This window comes from Pristiophorus japonicus, unplaced genomic scaffold (assembly GCF_044704955.1).
Source record: "Pristiophorus japonicus isolate sPriJap1 unplaced genomic scaffold, sPriJap1.hap1 HAP1_SCAFFOLD_81, whole genome shotgun sequence".
Taxonomy (NCBI): Eukaryota; Metazoa; Chordata; class Chondrichthyes; family Pristiophoridae; genus Pristiophorus; species Pristiophorus japonicus.
Genome location: NW_027254729.1, coordinates 1,400,923 through 1,418,198, shown reverse-complemented (window position 1 = coordinate 1,418,198; position 17,276 = coordinate 1,400,923). Strand labels below are relative to the sequence as shown.

General features: G+C 48.2%; 1 pseudogene; it reads left to right on the top strand.

The window, feature by feature from the left end:
• The window catches only part of LOC139257140 (zinc finger protein 585A-like), a 1,288,295-nt pseudogene that overhangs the window by 192,391 nt on the left and 1,078,628 nt on the right, over nucleotides 1–17,276 (top strand).

The window sequence follows — 17,276 nt, the reverse complement described above, 5'->3', positions numbered from 1 at the left end:
TACTGGGACAGCTCCTGTTTTTCAGTCTATGGGATGTATACAGTGATGTTCCCCAGGGTTCATTTCTGGGATAGCTGCTGTTTTTCAGTCTGTGGAAGGTATACAGTGATGTTCCCCAGGGATCAGTACTGGGACAGCTGCTGTTTTTCAGTCTATGGGAGGTTTCCAGTGATGTTCCCCAGGGTTCAGTACTGGGACAGCTGCAGTTTTTCAGACTATGGGAGGTATACAGTGATGTTCCCCATGGTTCAGTACTGGGGCAGCTGCTGCATTGCAGTCTATGGGAGGTATACAGTCATGTTCCCCAGGTTCAGTATTGGGACTGCTGATGTTTTTAAGACTATGGGAGCTATACAGTGTTGTTCCCCAGGGTTCAGTACTGGGACAGCTGCTGCTTTTCAGTCTATGGGATGTATACAGTGATGTTCCCCAGGGTTCAGTTCTGGGACAGCTGCTGTTTTTCAGACTATGGGAGGTATACAGTGATGTTCCCCAGGGTTCAGTACTGCGACAGCTGCTGTTTTTGAGTCTATGGGATGATTACAGTGATGTTCCCCAGGGTTCAGTACTGGGACAGCTGCTGTTTTTCAGACTATGGGAGCTATACAGTGTTGTTCCCCAGTGTTCAGTACTGGGACAGCTGCTGTTTTTCAGTATATGGGATGTATACAGTGATGTTCCCCAGGGTTCAGTACTGGGACAGCTGCTGTTTTTCAGTCTATGGGGTGTATACAGTGATGTTCCCCAGCGTTCAGTACTGGAACAGCTGCTGTTCTTAAATCTATGGGATGCATACAGTGATGTTCCCCAGGGTTCAGTACTGGGACAGCTGCTGTTTGTCAGATTATGGGAGGTATACAGTGATGTTCCCCAGGGTTCAGTACTGGGACAGCTGCTGTTTTTCAGTCTATCGGAGGTATACAGTGATGTTCCCCAGGGTTCAGTACTGGGTCAGCTGCTGTTTTTCAGTCGATGGGAGGTATACAGTGTTCCCCAGGATTCAGTACTGGGACAGCTGCTGTTTTTCAGTCTATGATAGGTATACAGTGATGTTCCCCAGGGTTCAGTACAGCGACAGCTGCTGTTTTTCAGTCTATGGGAGGTATATGGTGATGTTCTCCAGTGTTCAGTACAGGGACAGCTGCTGTTTTTCAGACTATGGGATGTATACAGTGATGTTCCCCAGGGTTCAGTACTGGGGCAGCTGCTGCATTGCAGTCTGTGGGAGGTATACAGTCATGTTCCCCTGGGTTCAGTACTGGGACTGCTGCTGTTTTTAAGACTATGGGAGCTATACAGTGTTGTTCCCCAGGGTTCAGTACTGGGACAGCTCCTGTTTTTCAGTCTATGGGATGTTTACAGTGATGTTCCCCAGGGTTCAGTTCTGGGATAGCTGCTGTTTTTCAGTCTGTGGAAGGTATCCAGTGATGTTCCCCAGGGATCAGTACTGGGACAGCTGCTGTTTTTCAGTCTATGGGAGGTTTCCAGTGATGTTCCCCAGGGTTCAGTACTGGGACAGCTGCAGTTTTTCAGACTATGGGAGGTATACAGTGATGTTCCCCATGGTTCAGTACTGGGGCAGCTGCTGCATTGCAGTCTATGGGAGGTATACAGTCATGTTCCCCAGGGTTCAGTATTGGGACTGCTGCTGTTTTTAAGACTATGGGAGCTATACAGTGTTGTTCCCCAGGGTTCAGTTATGGGACAGCTGCTGCTTTTCAGTCTATGGGATGTATACAGTGATGTTCCCCAGGGTTCAGTTCTGGGATAGCTGCTGTTTTTCAGTCTGTGGAAGGTATGCAGTGATGTTCTACAGGGATCAGTACTGCGACAGCTGCTGTTTTTCAGTCTATGGGAGGTATGCAGTGATGTTCCCTAGGGTTCAGTACTGGGACAGCTGCTGTTTTTCAGTCTATGGGAGCTATACACTGTTGTTCCCCAGATGCAGTACTGGTACAGCTGCTGTTTTTCAGTCTATGGGATGTATACAGTGATGTTCCCCAGTGTTCAGTACTGGGACAGCTGCTGTTTTTCAGACTATGGGAGGTATAAAGTGATGTTCCCCAGGGTTCAGTACTGCGACAGCTGCTGTTTTTCAGTATATGGGATGTATACAGTGATGTTCCCCAGGGTTCAGTACTGGGACAGCTGCTGTTTTTCATTCTATGGGAGCTATACAGTGTTGTTCCCCAGGGTTCAGTACTGGGACAGCTGCTGTTTTACAGTCTATGGCATGTATACAGTGATGTTCCCCAGGCTTCAGTACTGGGACAGCTGCTGTTTTTCAGACTATGGGAGGTATACAGTGATGTTCCCCAGGGTTCAGTACTGGGACAGCTGCTGTTTTTCAGACTATGGGAGGTATACAGTGATGTTCCCCAGGGTTCAGTACTGCGACAGCTGCTGTTTTTGAGTATATGGGATGTATACAGTGATGTTCCCCAGGGTTCAGTTCTGGGACAGCTGCTGTTTTTCAGTCTATGGGAGCTATACACTGTTGTTCCCCAGGGTGCAGTACTGGTACAGCTGCTGTTTTTCAGTCTATGGGATGTATACAGTGATGTTCCCCAGTGTTCAATACTGGGACAGCTGCTGTTTTTCAGACTATGGGAGGTATAAAGTGATGTTCCCCAGGGTTCAGTACTGCGACAGCTGCTGTTTCTCAGTCTATGGGATGTATACAGTGATGTTCCCCAGGGTTCAGTACTGGGACAGCTGCTGTTTTTCATTCTATGGGAGCTATACAGTGTTGTTCCCCAGGGTTCAGTACTGGGACAGCTGCTGTTTTACAGTCTATGGCATGTATACAGTGATGTTCCCCAGGGTTCAGTACTGGGACAGCTGCTGTTTTTCAGACTATGGGAGGTATACAGTGATGTTCCCCAGGGTTCAGTACTGGGACTGCTGCTGTTTTTCAGACTATGGGAGGTATACAGTGATGTTCCCCAGGGTTCAGTACTGCGACAGCTGCTGTTTTTGAGTCTATGGGATGATTACAGTGATGTTCCCCAGGGTTCAGTACTGGGACAGCTGCTGTTTTTCAGTATATGGGATGTATACAGTGATGTTCCCCAGGGTTCAGTACTGGGACAGCTGCTGTTTTTCAGTCTATGGGGTGTATACAGTGATGTTCCCCAGCGTTCAGTACTGGAACAGCTGCTGTTTGTCAGATTATGGGAGGTATACAGTGATGTTCCCCAGGGTTCAGTACTGGGACAGCTGCTGTTTTTCAGTCTATCGGAGGTATACAGTGATGTTCCCCAGGGTTCAGTACTGGGTCAGCTGCTGTTTTTCAGTCGATGGGAGGTATACAGTGTTCCCCAGGATTCAGTACTGGGACAGCTGCTGTTTTTCAGTCTATGATAGGGATACAGTGATGTTCCCCAGGGTTCAGTACAGCGACAGCTGCTGTTTTTCAGTCTATGGGAGGTATATGGTGATGTTCTCCAGTGTTCAGTACAGGGACAGCTGCTGTTTTTCAGACTATGGGATGTATACAGTGATGTTCCCCAGGGTTCAGTACTGGGGCAGCTGCTGCATTGCAGTCTGTGGGAGGTATACAGTCATGTTCCCCTGGGTTCAGTACTGGGACTGCTGCTGTTTTTAAGACTATGGGAGCTATACAGTGTTGTTCCCCAGGGTTCAGTACTGGGACAGCTCCTGTTTTTCAGTCTATGGGATGTTTACAGTGATGTTCCCCAGGGTTCAGTTCTGGGATAGCTGCTGTTTTTCAGTCTGTGGAAGGTATACAGTGATGTTCCCCAGGGATCAGTACTGGGACAGCTGCTGTTTTTCAGTCTATGGGAGGTTTCCAGTGATGTTCCCCAGGGTTCAGTACTGGGACAGCTGCAGTTTTTCAGACTATGGGAGGTATACAGTGATGTTCCCCATGGTTCAGTACTGGGGCAGCTGCTGCATTGCAGTCTATGGGAGGTATACAGTCATGTTCCCCAGGGTTCAGTATTGGGACTGCTGCTGTTGTTAAGACTATGGGAGCTATACAGTGTTGTTCCCCAGGGTTCAGTACTGGGACAGCTGCTGCTTTTCAGTCTATGGGATGTATACAGTGATGTTGCCCAGGGTTCAGTTCTGGGATAGCTGCTGTTTTTCAGTCTGTGGAAGGTATGCAGTGATGTTCTACATGGATCAGTACTGCGACAGCTGCTGTTTTTCAGTCTATGGGAGGTATGCAGTGATGTTCCCTAGGGTTCAGTACTGGGACAGCTGCTGTTTTTCAGTCTATGGGAGCTATACACTGTTGTTCCCCAGGGTGCAGTACTGGTACAGCTGCTGTTTTTCAGTCTATGGGATGTATACAGTGATGTTCCCCAGTGTTCAATACTGGGACAGCTGCTGTTTTTCAGACTATGGGAGGTATAAAGTGATGTTCCCCAGGGTTCAGTACTGCGACAGCTGCTGTTTCTCAGTCTATGGGATGTATACAGTGATGTTCCCCAGGGTTCAGTACTGGGACAGCTGCTGTTTTTCATTCTATGGGAGCTATACAGTGTTGTTCCCCAGGGTTCAGTACTGGGACAGCTGCTGTTTTACAGTCTATGGCATGTATACAGTGATGTTCCCCAGGGTTCAGTACTGGGACAGCTGCTGTTTTTCAGACTATGGGAGGTATACAGTGATGTTCCCCAGGGTTCAGTACTGGGACTGCTGCTGTTTTTCAGACTATGGGAGGTATACAGTGATGTTCCCCAGTGTTCAGTACTGCGACAGCTGCTGTTTTTGAGTCTATGGGATGATTACAGTGATGTTCCACAGGGTTCAGTACTGGGACAGCTGCTGTTTTTCAGACTATGGGAGCTATACAGTGTTGTTCCCCAGTGTTCAGTACTGGGACAGCTGCTGTTTTTCAGTATATGGGATGTATACAGTGATGTTCCCCAGGGTTCAGTACAGGGACAGCTGCTGTTTTTCAGTCTATGGGATGTATACAGTGATGTTCCCCAGGGTTCAGTACTGGAACAGCTGCTGTTCTTAAGTCTATGGGATGTATACAGTGATGTTCCCCAGGGTTCAGTACTGGGACAGCTGCTGTTTGTCAGATTATGGGATGTATACAGTGATGTTCCCCAGGGTTCAGTACTGGGACAGCTGCTGTTTTTCAGTCTATCGGAGGTATACAGTGATGTTCCCCAGGGTTCAGTACTGGGTCAGCTGCTGTTTTTCAGTCTATGGGAGGTATACAGTGTTCCCCAGGATTCAGTACTGGGACAGCTGCTGTTTTTCAGTCTATGGTAGGTATACAGTGATGTTCCCCAGGGTTCAGTACAGCGACAGCTGCTGTTTTTCAGTCTATGGGAGGTATATGGTGATGTTCTCCAGTGTTCAGTACAGGGACAGCTGCTGTTTTTCAGACTATGGGATGTATACAGTGATGTTCCCCAGGGTTCAGTACTGGGGCAGCTGCTGCATTGCAATCTGTGGGAGGTATACAGTCATGTTCCCCAGGGTTCAGTACTGGGACTGCTGCTGTTTTTAATACTATGGGAGCTATACAGTGTTGTTCCCCAGGGTTCAGTACTGGGACAGCTCCTGTTTTTCAGTCTATGGGATGTATACAGTGATGTTCCCCAGGGTTCATTTCTGGGATAGCTGCTGTTTTTCAGTCTGTGGAAGGTATACAGTGATGTTCCCCAGGGATCAGTACTGGGACAGCTGCTGTTTTTCAGTCTATGGGAGGTTTCCAGTGATGTTCCCCAGGGTTCAGTACTGGGACAGCTGCAGTTTTTCAGACTATGGGAGGTATACAGTGATGTTCCCCATGGTTCAGTACTGGGGCAGCTGCTGCATTGCAGTCTATGGGAGGTATACAGTCATGTTCCCCAGGTTCAGTATTGGGACTGCTGATGTTTTTAAGACTATGGGAGCTATACAGTGTTGTTCCCCAGGGTTCAGTACTGGGACAGCTGCTGCTTTTCAGTCTATGGGATGTATACAGTGATGTTCCCCAGGGTTCAGTTCTGGGACAGCTGCTGTTTTTCAGACTATGGGAGGTATACAGTGATGTTCCCCAGGGTTCAGTACTGCGACAGCTGCTGTTTTTGAGTCTATGGGATGATTACAGTGATGTTCCCCAGGGTTCAGTACTGGGACAGCTGCTGTTTTTCAGACTATGGGAGCTATACAGTGTTGTTCCCCAGTGTTCAGTACTGGGACAGCTGCTGTTTTTCAGTATATGGGATGTATACAGTGATGTTCCCCAGGGTTCAGTACTGGGACAGCTGCTGTTTTTCAGTCTATGGGGTGTATACAGTGATGTTCCCCAGCGTTCAGTACTGGAACAGCTGCTGTTCTTAAATCTATGGGATGCATACAGTGATGTTCCCCAGGGTTCAGTACTGGGACAGCTGCTGTTTGTCAGATTATGGGAGGTATACAGTGATGTTCCCCAGGGTTCAGTACTGGGACAGCTGCTGTTTTTCAGTCTATCGGAGGTATACAGTGATGTTCCCCAGGGTTCAGTACTGGGTCAGCTGCTGTTTTTCAGTCGATGGGAGGTATACAGTGTTCCCCAGGATTCAGTACTGGGACAGCTGCTGTTTTTCAGTCTATGATAGGTATACAGTGATGTTCCCCAGGGTTCAGTACAGCGACAGCTGCTGTTTTTCAGTCTATGGGAGGTATATGGTGATGTTCTCCAGTGTTCAGTACAGGGACAGCTGCTGTTTTTCAGACTATGGGATGTATACAGTGATGTTCCCCAGGGTTCAGTACTGGGGCAGCTGCTGCATTGCAGTCTGTGGGAGGTATACAGTCATGTTCCCCTGGGTTCAGTACTGGGACTGCTGCTGTTTTTAAGACTATGGGAGCTATACAGTGTTGTTCCCCAGGGTTCAGTACTGGGACAGCTCCTGTTTTTCAGTCTATGGGATGTTTACAGTGATGTTCCCCAGGGTTCAGTTCTGGGATAGCTGCTGTTTTTCAGTCTGTGGAAGGTATCCAGTGATGTTCCCCAGGGATCAGTACTGGGACAGCTGCTGTTTTTCAGTCTATGGGAGGTTTCCAGTGATGTTCCCCAGGGTTCAGTACTGGGACAGCTGCAGTTTTTCAGACTATGGGAGGTATACAGTGATGTTCCCCATGGTTCAGTACTGGGGCAGCTGCTGCATTGCAGTCTATGGGAGGTATACAGTCATGTTCCCCAGGGTTCAGTATTGGGACTGCTGCTGTTTTTAAGACTATGGGAGCTATACAGTGTTGTTCCCCAGGGTTCAGTTATGGGACAGCTGCTGCTTTTCAGTCTATGGGATGTATACAGTGATGTTCCCCAGGGTTCAGTTCTGGGATAGCTGCTGTTTTTCAGTCTGTGGAAGGTATGCAGTGATGTTCTACAGGGATCAGTACTGCGACAGCTGCTGTTTTTCAGTCTATGGGAGGTATGCAGTGATGTTCCCTAGGGTTCAGTACTGGGACAGCTGCTGTTTTTCAGTCTATGGGAGCTATACACTGTTGTTCCCCAGATGCAGTACTGGTACAGCTGCTGTTTTTCAGTCTATGGGATGTATACAGTGATGTTCCCCAGTGTTCAGTACTGGGACAGCTGCTGTTTTTCAGACTATGGGAGGTATAAAGTGATGTTCCCCAGGGTTCAGTACTGCGACAGCTGCTGTTTTTCAGTATATGGGATGTATACAGTGATGTTCCCCAGGGTTCAGTACTGGGACAGCTGCTGTTTTTCATTCTATGGGAGCTATACAGTGTTGTTCCCCAGGGTTCAGTACTGGGACAGCTGCTGTTTTACAGTCTATGGCATGTATACAGTGATGTTCCCCAGGCTTCAGTACTGGGACAGCTGCTGTTTTTCAGACTATGGGAGGTATACAGTGATGTTCCCCAGGGTTCAGTACTGGGACAGCTGCTGTTTTTCAGACTATGGGAGGTATACAGTGATGTTCCCCAGGGTTCAGTACTGCGACAGCTGCTGTTTTTGAGTATATGGGATGTATACAGTGATGTTCCCCAGGGTTCAGTTCTGGGACAGCTGCTGTTTTTCAGTCTATGGGATGTATACAGTGATGTTCCCCAGGGTTCAGTACTGGGACAGCTGCTGTTTTTCAGACTATGGGAGGTATACAGTGATGTTCCCCAGGGTTCAGTACTGGGGCAGCTGCTGTATTGCAGTCTATGTGAGGTATACAGTGATGTTCCCCATCGGTTCAGTACCGGGACAGCTTTTGTTTTCAGTCTATGGGAGGTATACAGTGATGTTCCACAGGGTTCAGTACTGGGACAGCTGCTGTTTTTCAGTCTACGGGAGATATACAGTGATGTTCCCCAGGATTCAGTACTGGGACATCTGCTGTTTTTCAGACTATGGGAGGTATACAGTGATGTTCCCCAGGGTTCAGTACTGCGACAGCTGCTGTTTTTGAGTCTATGGGATGTATACAGTGATGTTCCCCAGGGTTCAGTACTGGGACAGCTGCTGTTTTTCAGTCTATTGGAGCTATACAGTGTTGTTCCCCAGTGTTCAGTACTGGGACAGCTGCTGTTTTTCAGTATATGGGATGAATACAGTGATGTTCCCCAGGGTTCAGTACTGGAACAGCTGCTGTTCTTAAGTCTATGGGATGTATACCGTGATGTTCCCCAGGGTTCAGTACTGGGACAGCTGCTGTTTTTCAGATTATGGGAGGTATACAGTGATGTTCCCCAGGGTTCAGTACTGAGACAGCTGCTGTTTTGCAGTCTATGGGAGGTATACAGTGATGTTCCCCACGGTTCAGTACTGGGTCAGCTGCTGTTTTTCAGTCTGTGGGAGGTATACAGTGTTCCCCAGGGTTCAGTACTGGGACAGCTGCTGTTTTTTCAGTCTATGGTAGGTATACAGTGATGTTCCCCAGGGTTCAGTACTGGGACAGCTGCTGGTTTACAGACTATGGGAGGTATACAGTGATGTTCTCCAGGGTTCGGTACTGGGAAAACTGCTTTTTTCCAGTCTATGTGAGGTATACGGTGATGTTCCCCAGGGTTCAGTACTGGGACTGCTGCATTTTTTAAGACTATGGGAGCTATACAGTGTTGTTCCCCAGGGTTCAGTACTGGGACAGCTCCTGTTTTTCAGTCTATGGGATGTATAGAGTGATGTTCCCCAGGGTTAAGTTCTGGGATAGCTGCTGTTTTTCAGTCTGTGGAAGGTATACAGTGATGTTCCCCAGGGATCAGTACTGGGACAGCTGCTGTTTTTCAGTCTATGGGAGGTATACAGTGATGTTCCCCATGGTTCAGTACTGGGACAGCTGCTGTTTTTCAGTCTATGGGAGGTATACAGTGATGTTCCCCAGGGTGCAGTACTGGGTCAGCTGCTGTTTTTCAGTCTATGGGAGGTATACAGTGTTCCCCAGGGTTCAGTAATGGGACAGCTGCTGTTTTTCAGTCTATGATTGGTATACAGTAATGTTCCCCAGGTTCAGTACAGCGACAGCTGCTGTTTTTCAGTCTGTGGGAGGTATACGCTGAAGTTCTGCAGTGTTCAGTACTGGGACAGCTGCAGTTTTTCAGACTATGGGAGGTATACAGTGATGTTCCCCAGGGTTCAGTACTGGGGCAGCTGCTGCATTGCAGTCTATGGGAGGTATACAGTCATGTTCCCCAGGGTTCAGTACTGGGACTGCTGCTATTTTTAAGACTATGGGATGTATACAGTGATGTTCCCCAGGGTTCAGTTCTGGGATAGCTGCTGTTTTTCAATCTGTGGAAGGTATACAGTGATGTTCCCCAGGGTTCAGTACTGGGACAGCTGCTGTTTTTCAGACTAAGGGAGGTATACAGTGATGTTCCCCAGGGGTAAGTACTGCGACGTCTGCTGTTTTTGAGTCTATGGGATGTATACAGTGAAGTTCCCCAGGGTTCAGTAATGGGACAGCTGCTGTTTTTCAGTCTATGGGAGCTATACAGTGTTGTTCCCCAGTGTTCAGTACTGGGACAGCTGCTGTTTTTCAGTATATGCGATGTATACAGTGATGTTCCCCAGGGTTCAGTACTGGAACAGCTGCTGTTCTTAAGTCTATGGGATGTATACAGTGATGTTCCCCAGGGTTCAGTACTGGGACAGCTGCTGTTTTTCAGATTATGGGAGGTATACAGTGATGTTCCCCAGGGTTCAGTACTGGGACAGATGCTGTTTTTCAGTCTATGGGAGGTATACAGTGATGTTCCCCAGGGTTCAGTACTGGGTCAGCTGCTGTTTTTCAGTCTATGGGAGGTATACAGTGATGTTCCCCAGGGTTCAGTACTGGGGCGGCTGCTGTATTGCAGTCTATGGGAGGTATACAGTGATGTTCCCCAGGGTTCAGTACTGGGGCAGCTGCTGCATTGCAGTCTATGGGAGGTATACAGTGATGTTCCCCAGGGTTCAGTACTGGGACTGCTGCTGTTTTTAAGACTATGGGAGCTATACAGTGTTGTTCCCCAGGGTTCAGTTCTGGGATAGCTGCTGTTTTTCAGTCTGTGGAAGGTATACAGTGATGTTCCCCAGGTTTCAGTACTGGGACAGCTGCTGTTTTTCAGACTATGGGAGGTATTCAGTGATGTTCCCCAGGGTTCAGTACTGCGACAGCTGCTGTTTTTGAGTCTATGGGATGTATACAGTGATGTTCCCCAGGGTTCAGTACTGGGACACTGCTGTTTTTCAGTCTATGGAAGCTATACGGTGTTGTTCCCCAGTGTTCAGTACTGGGACAGCTGCTGGTTTTCAGTATATGGGATGTATACAGTGATGTTCCCCAGGGTTCAGTACTGGGACAGCTGCTGGTTTACAGACTATGGGAGGTATACAGTGATGTTCCCCAGGGTTCAGTTCTGGGAAAACTGCTTTTTTTCAGTCTATGGGAGGTATACGGTGATGTTCCCCAGGGTTCAGTACTGGGATAGCTGCTGTTTTTCAGTCTATGGGATGTATACAGTGATGTTCCCCAGGGTTCAGTACTGGGACAGCTGCTGATTTTCAGTCTATGGGATGTACACAGTGATGTTCCCAAAGGTTCAGTACTGGGACAGCTGCTGTTTTTCAGTCTATGGGAGGTATACAGTTAATTTCCCCAGTGTTCAGTACTGGGACAGCTGCTGTTTTTCAGTCTATGGGAGGTATACAGTGATGTTCCCCAGGTTTCGGTACTGTGACAGCTGCTGTTTTTCAGTCGATGGGAGGTATACAGTGATGTTCCCCAGGGTTCAGTACTGGGGCGGCTGCTGTATTGCAGTCTCTGGGAGGTATACAGTGATGTTCCCCAGGGTACAGTACTGGGACAGCTGCTGTTTTTCAGTCTATGGGAGGTATACAGTGATGTTCCCCAGGGTTCAGTACTGGGGCAGCTGCTGCATTGCAGTCTATGGGAGGTATACAGTCATGTTCCCCAGGGTTCAGTACTGGGACTGCTGCTGTTTTTAAGACTATGGGAGCTATACAGTGTTGTTCCCCAGGGTTCAGTACTGGGACAGCTCCTATTTTTCAGTCTATGGGATGTATACAGTGATGTTCCCCAGGGTTCAGTTCTGGGATAGCTGCTGTTTTTCAGTCTGTGGAAGGTATACAGTGATGTTCCCCAGGGTTCAGTACTGGGACAGCTTCTTTTTTTCAGACTATGGGAGGTATACAGTGATGTTCCCCAGGGTTCAGTACTGCGACAGCTGCTGTTTTTGAGTCTATGCGATGTATACAGTGATGTTCCCCAGGGTTCAGTACTGGGACAGCTGCTGTTTTTCAGTCTATGGGAGCTATACAGTGTTGTTCCCCAGTGTTCAGTACTGGGACAGCTGCTGTTTTTCAGTATATGGGATGTATACAGTGATATTCCCCAGGGTTCAGTACTGGAACAGCTGCTGTTCTTAAGTCTATCGGATGTATACAGTGATGTTCCCCAGGGTTCAGTACTGGGACAGCTGCTGTTTTTCAGATTATGGGAGGTATACAATGATGTTCCCCAGGGTTCAGTACTGGGACAGCTGCTGTTTTTCAGTCTATGGGAGGTATACAGTGATGTTCCCCAGGGTTCAGTACTGGGTCAGCTGCTGTTTTTCAGTCTATGGGAGGTATGCAGTGTTCCCCAGGGTTCAGTACTGGGACAGCTGCTGTTTTTCAGTCTATGGTAGGTATACAGTGATGTTCCCCAGAGTTCAGTACTGGGACAGCTGCTGTTTTTCAGTCTATGGGATGTATACAGTGAGATTCCCCAGGGTTCAGTACTGGGACAGCTTCTGTTTTTCAGTCTATGGGATGTATACAGTGATGTTCCCAGAGTTCAGTACTGGGTCAGCTGCTGTTTTTCAGTCTATGGGATGGACACAGTGATGTTCCCTAAGGATCAGTACTGGGACAGCTGCTGTTTTTCTGTCTATGGGAGGTATACAGTTAATTTCCCCAGTGTTCAGTACTGGGACAGCTGCTGTTTTTCAGTCTATGGGAGGGACACAGTGATGTTCCCCAGGTTTCGGTACTGGGACAGCTGCTGTTTTTCAGTCGATGGGAGGTATACAGTGATGTTCCCCAGGGTTCAGTACTGGGGCGGCTGCTGTATTGCAGTCTATGGGAGGTATACAGTGATGTTCCCCAGGGTTCAGTACTGGGACAGCTGCTGTTTTTTAGTCTATGGGAGGTATACAGTGATGTTCCCCAGTGTTCAGTACTGGGACAGCTTTTGTTTTTCTGTCTATGGGAGATATACAGTGATGTTCCCCATGGTTCAGTACTGGGACAGCTGCTGTTTTTCAGACTATGGGAGGTATACAGTGATGTTCCCCAGGGTTCAGTACTGGGACAGCTGCTGTTTTTCAGTCTATGGGAGGTAACAGTGATGTTCCCCAGGTTTCAGTACTGGGACAGCTGCTGTTTTTCAGACGATGGGAGGTTTACTGTGATTTTCCCCAGGGTTCAGTACTGGGACAGCTGCTGTTTGTCAGATTATGGGATGTATACAGTGATGTTCCCCAGGGTTCAGTACTGGGACAGCTGCTGTTTTTCAGTCTATCGGAGGGATACAGTGATGTTCCCCAGGGTTCAGTACTGGGTCAGCTGCTGTTTTTCAGTCTATGGGAGGTATACAGTGTTCCCCAGGATTCAGTACTGGGACAGCTGCTGTTTTTCAGTCTATGGTAGGTATACAGTGATGTTCCCCAGGGTTCAGTACAGCGACAGCTGCTGTTTTTCAGTCTATGGGAGGTATATGGTGATGTTCTCCAGTGTTCAGTACAGGGACAGCTGCTGTTTTTCAGACTATGGGATGTATACAGTGATGTTCCCCAGGGTTCAGTACTGGGGCAGCTGCTGCATTGCAATCTGTGGGAGGTATACAGTCATGTTCCCCAGGGTTCAGTACTGGGACTGCTGCTGTTTTTAATACTATGGGAGCTATACAGTGTTGTTCCCCAGGGTTCAGTACTGGGACAGCTCCTGTTTTTCAGTCTATGGGATGTATACAGTGATGTGCCCCAGGGTTCAGTTCTGGGATAGCTGCTGTTTTTCAGTCTGTGGAAGGTATACAGTGATGTTCCCCAGGGATCAGTACTGGGACAGCTGCTGTTTTTCAGTCTATGGGAGGTTTCCAGTGATGTTCCCCAGGGTTCAGTACTGGGACAGCTGCAGTTTTTCAGACTATGGGAGGTATACAGTGATGTTCCCCATGGTTCAGTACTGGGGCAGCTGCTGCATTGCAGTCTATGGGAGGTATACAGTCATGTTCCCCAGGTTCAGTATTGGGACTGCTGATGTTTTTAAGACTATGGGAGCTATACAGTGTTGTTCCCCAGGGTTCAGTACTGGGACAGATGCTGCTTTTCAGTCTATGGGATGTATACAGTGATGTTCCCCAGGGTTCAGTACTGCGACAGCTGCTGTTTTTGAGTCTATGGGATGATTACAGTGATGTTCCCCAGGGTTCAGTACTGGGACAGCTGCTGTTTTTCAGACTATGGGAGCTATACAGTGTTGTTCCCCAGTGTTCAGTACTGGGACAGCTGCTGTTTTTCAGTATATGGGATGTATACAGTGATGTTCCCCAGGGTTCAGTACTGGGACAGCTGCTGTTTTTCAGTCTATGGGGTGTATACAGTGATGTTCCCCAGCGTTCAGTACTGGAACAGCTGCTGTTCTTAAGTCTATGGGATGCATACAGTGATGTTCCCCAGGGTTCAGTACTGGGACAGCTGCTGTTTGTCAGATTATGGGAGGTATACAGTGAGGTTCCCCAGGGTTCAGTATGGGACAGCTGCTGTTTTTCAGTCTATCGGAGGTATACAGTGATGTTCCCCAGGGTTCAGTACTGGGTCAGCTGCTGTTTTTCAGTCGATGGGAGGTATACAGTGTTCCCCAGGATTCAGTACTGGGACAGCTGCTGTTTTTCAGTCTATGATAGGTATACAGTGATGTTCCCCAGGGTTCAGTACAGCGACAGCTGCTGTTTTTCAGTCTATGGGAGGTATATGGTGATGTTCTCCAGTGTTCAGTACAGGGACAGCTGCTGTTTTTCAGACTATGGGATGTATACAGTGATGTTCCCCAGGGTTCAGTACTGGGGCAGCTGCTGCATTGCAGTCTGTGGGAGGTATACAGTCATGTTCCCCTGGGTTCAGTACTGGGACTGCTGCTGTTTTTAAGACTATGGGAGCTATACAGTGTTGTTCCCCAGGGTTCAGTACTGGGACAGATCCTGTTTTTCAGTCTATGGGATGTTTACAGTGATGTTCCCCAGGGTTCAGTTCTGGGATAGCTGCTGTTTTTCAGTCTGTGGAAGGTATACAGTGATGTTCCCCAGGGATCAGTACTGGGACAGCTGCTGTTTTTCAGTCTATGGGAGGTTTCCAGTGATGTTCCCCAGGGTTCAGTACTGGGACAGCTGCAGTTTTTCAGACTATGGGAGGTATACAGTGATGTTCCCCATGGTTCAGTACTGGGGCAGCTGCTGCATTGCAGTCTATGGGAGGTATACAGTCATGTTCCCCAGGGTTCAGTATTGGGACTGCTGCTGTTTTTAAGACTATGGGAGCTATACAGTGTTGTTCCCCAGGGTTCAGTACTGGGACAGCTGCTGCTTTTCAGTCTATGGGATGTATACAGTGATGTTCCCCAGGGTTCAGTTCTGGGATAGCTGCTGTTTTTCAGTCTGTGGAAGGTATGCAGTGATGTTCTACAGGGATCAGTACTGCGACAGCTGCTGTTTTTCAGTCTATGGGAGGTATGCAGTGATGTTCCCTAGGGTTCAGTACTGGGACAGCTGCTGTTTTTCAGTCTATGGGAGCTATACACTGTTGTTCCCCAGGGTGCAGTACTGGTACAGCTGCTGTTTTTCAGTCTATGGGATGTATACAGTGATGTTCCCCAGTGTTCAGTACTGGGACAGCTGCTGTTTTTCAGACTATGGGAGGTATAAAGTGATGTTCTCCAGGGTTCAGTACTGCGACAGCTGCTGTTTTTCAGTATATGGGATGTATACAGTGATGTTCCCCAGGGTTCAGTACTGGGACAGCTGCTGTTTTTCATTCTATGGGAGCTATACAGTGTTGTTCCACAGGGTTCAGTACTGGGACAGCTGCTGTTTTACAGTCTATGGCATGTATACAGTGATGTTCCCCAGGCTTCAGTACTGGGACAGCTGCTGTTTTTCAGACTATGGGAGGTATACAGTGATGTTCCCCAGGGTTCAGTACTGGGACAGCTGCTGTTTTTCAGACTATGGGAGGTATACAGTGATGTTCCCCAGGGTTCAGTACTGCGACAGCTGCTGTTTTTGAGTCTATGGGATGATTACAGTGATGTTCCCCAGGGTTCAGTACTGGGACAGCTGCTGTTTTTCAGACTATGGGAGCTATACAGTGTTGTTCCCCAGTGTTCAGTACTGGGACAGCTGCTGTTTTTCAGTATATGGGATGTATACAGTGATGTTCCCCAGGGTTCAGTTCTGGGACAGCTGCTGTTTTTCAGTCTATGGGATGTATACAGTGATGTTCCCCAGGGTTCAGTACTGGGACAGCTGCTGTTTTTCAGACTATGGGAGGTATAGAGTGATGTTCCCCAGGGTTCAGTACTGGGGCAGCTGCTGTTTTTCAGTCTGTGGAAGGTATACAGTGATGTTCCCCAGGGATCAGTACTGGGACAGCTGCTGTTTTTCAGTCTATGGGAGGTATACAGTGATGTTCCCCATGGTTCAGTACTGGGACAGCTGCTGTTTTTCAGTCTATGGGAGGTATACAGTGATGTTCCCCAGGGTGCAGTACTGGGTCAGCTGCTGTTTTTCAGTCTATGGGAGGTATACAGTGTTCCCCAGGGTTCAGTAATGGGACAGCTGCTGTTTTTCAGTCTATGGTTGGTATACAGTAATGTTCCCCAGGTTCAGTACAGCGACAGCTGCTGTTTTTCAGTCTGTGGGAGGTATACGCTGAAGTTCTGCAGTGTTCAGTACTGGGACAGCTGCAGTTTTTCAGACTATGGGAGGTATACAGTGATGTTCCCCAGGGTTCAGTACTGGGGCAGCTGCTGCATTGCAGTCTATGGGAGGTATACAGTCATGTTCCCCAGGGTTCAGTACTGGGACTGCTGCTGTTTTTAAGACTATGGGATGTATACAGTGATGTTCCCCAGGGTTCAGTTCTGGGATAGCTGCTGTTTTTCAATCTGTGGAAGGTATACAGTGATGTTCCCCAGGGTTCAGTACTGGGACAGCTGCTGTTTTTCAGACTAAGGGAGGTATACAGTGATGTTCCCCAGGGGTAAGTACTGCGACGTCTGCTGTTTTTGAGTCTATGGGATGTATACAGTGAAGTTCCCCAGGGTTCAGTAATGGGACAGCTGCTGTTTTTCAGTCTATGGGAGCTATACAGTGTTGTTCCCCAGTGTTCAGTACTGGGACAGCTGCTGTTTTTCAGTATATGCGATGTATACAGTGATGTTCCCCAGGGTTCAGTACTGGAACAGCTGCTGTTCTTAAGTCTATGGGATGTATACAGTGATGTTCCCCAGGGTTCAGTACTGGGACAGCTGCTGTTTTTCAGATTATGGGAGGTATACAGTGATGTTCCCCAGGGTTCAGTACTGGGACAGATGCTGTTTTTCAGTCTATGGGAGGTATACAGTGATGTTCCCCAGGGTTCAGTACTGGGTCAGCTGCTGTTTTTCAGTCTATGGGAGGTATACAGTGATGTTCCCCAGGGTTCAGTACTGGGGCGGCTGCTGTATTGCAGTCTATGGGAGGTATACAGTGATGTTCCCCAGGGTTCAGTACTGGGGCAGCTGCTGCATTGCAGTCTATGGGAGGTATACAGTGATGTTCCCC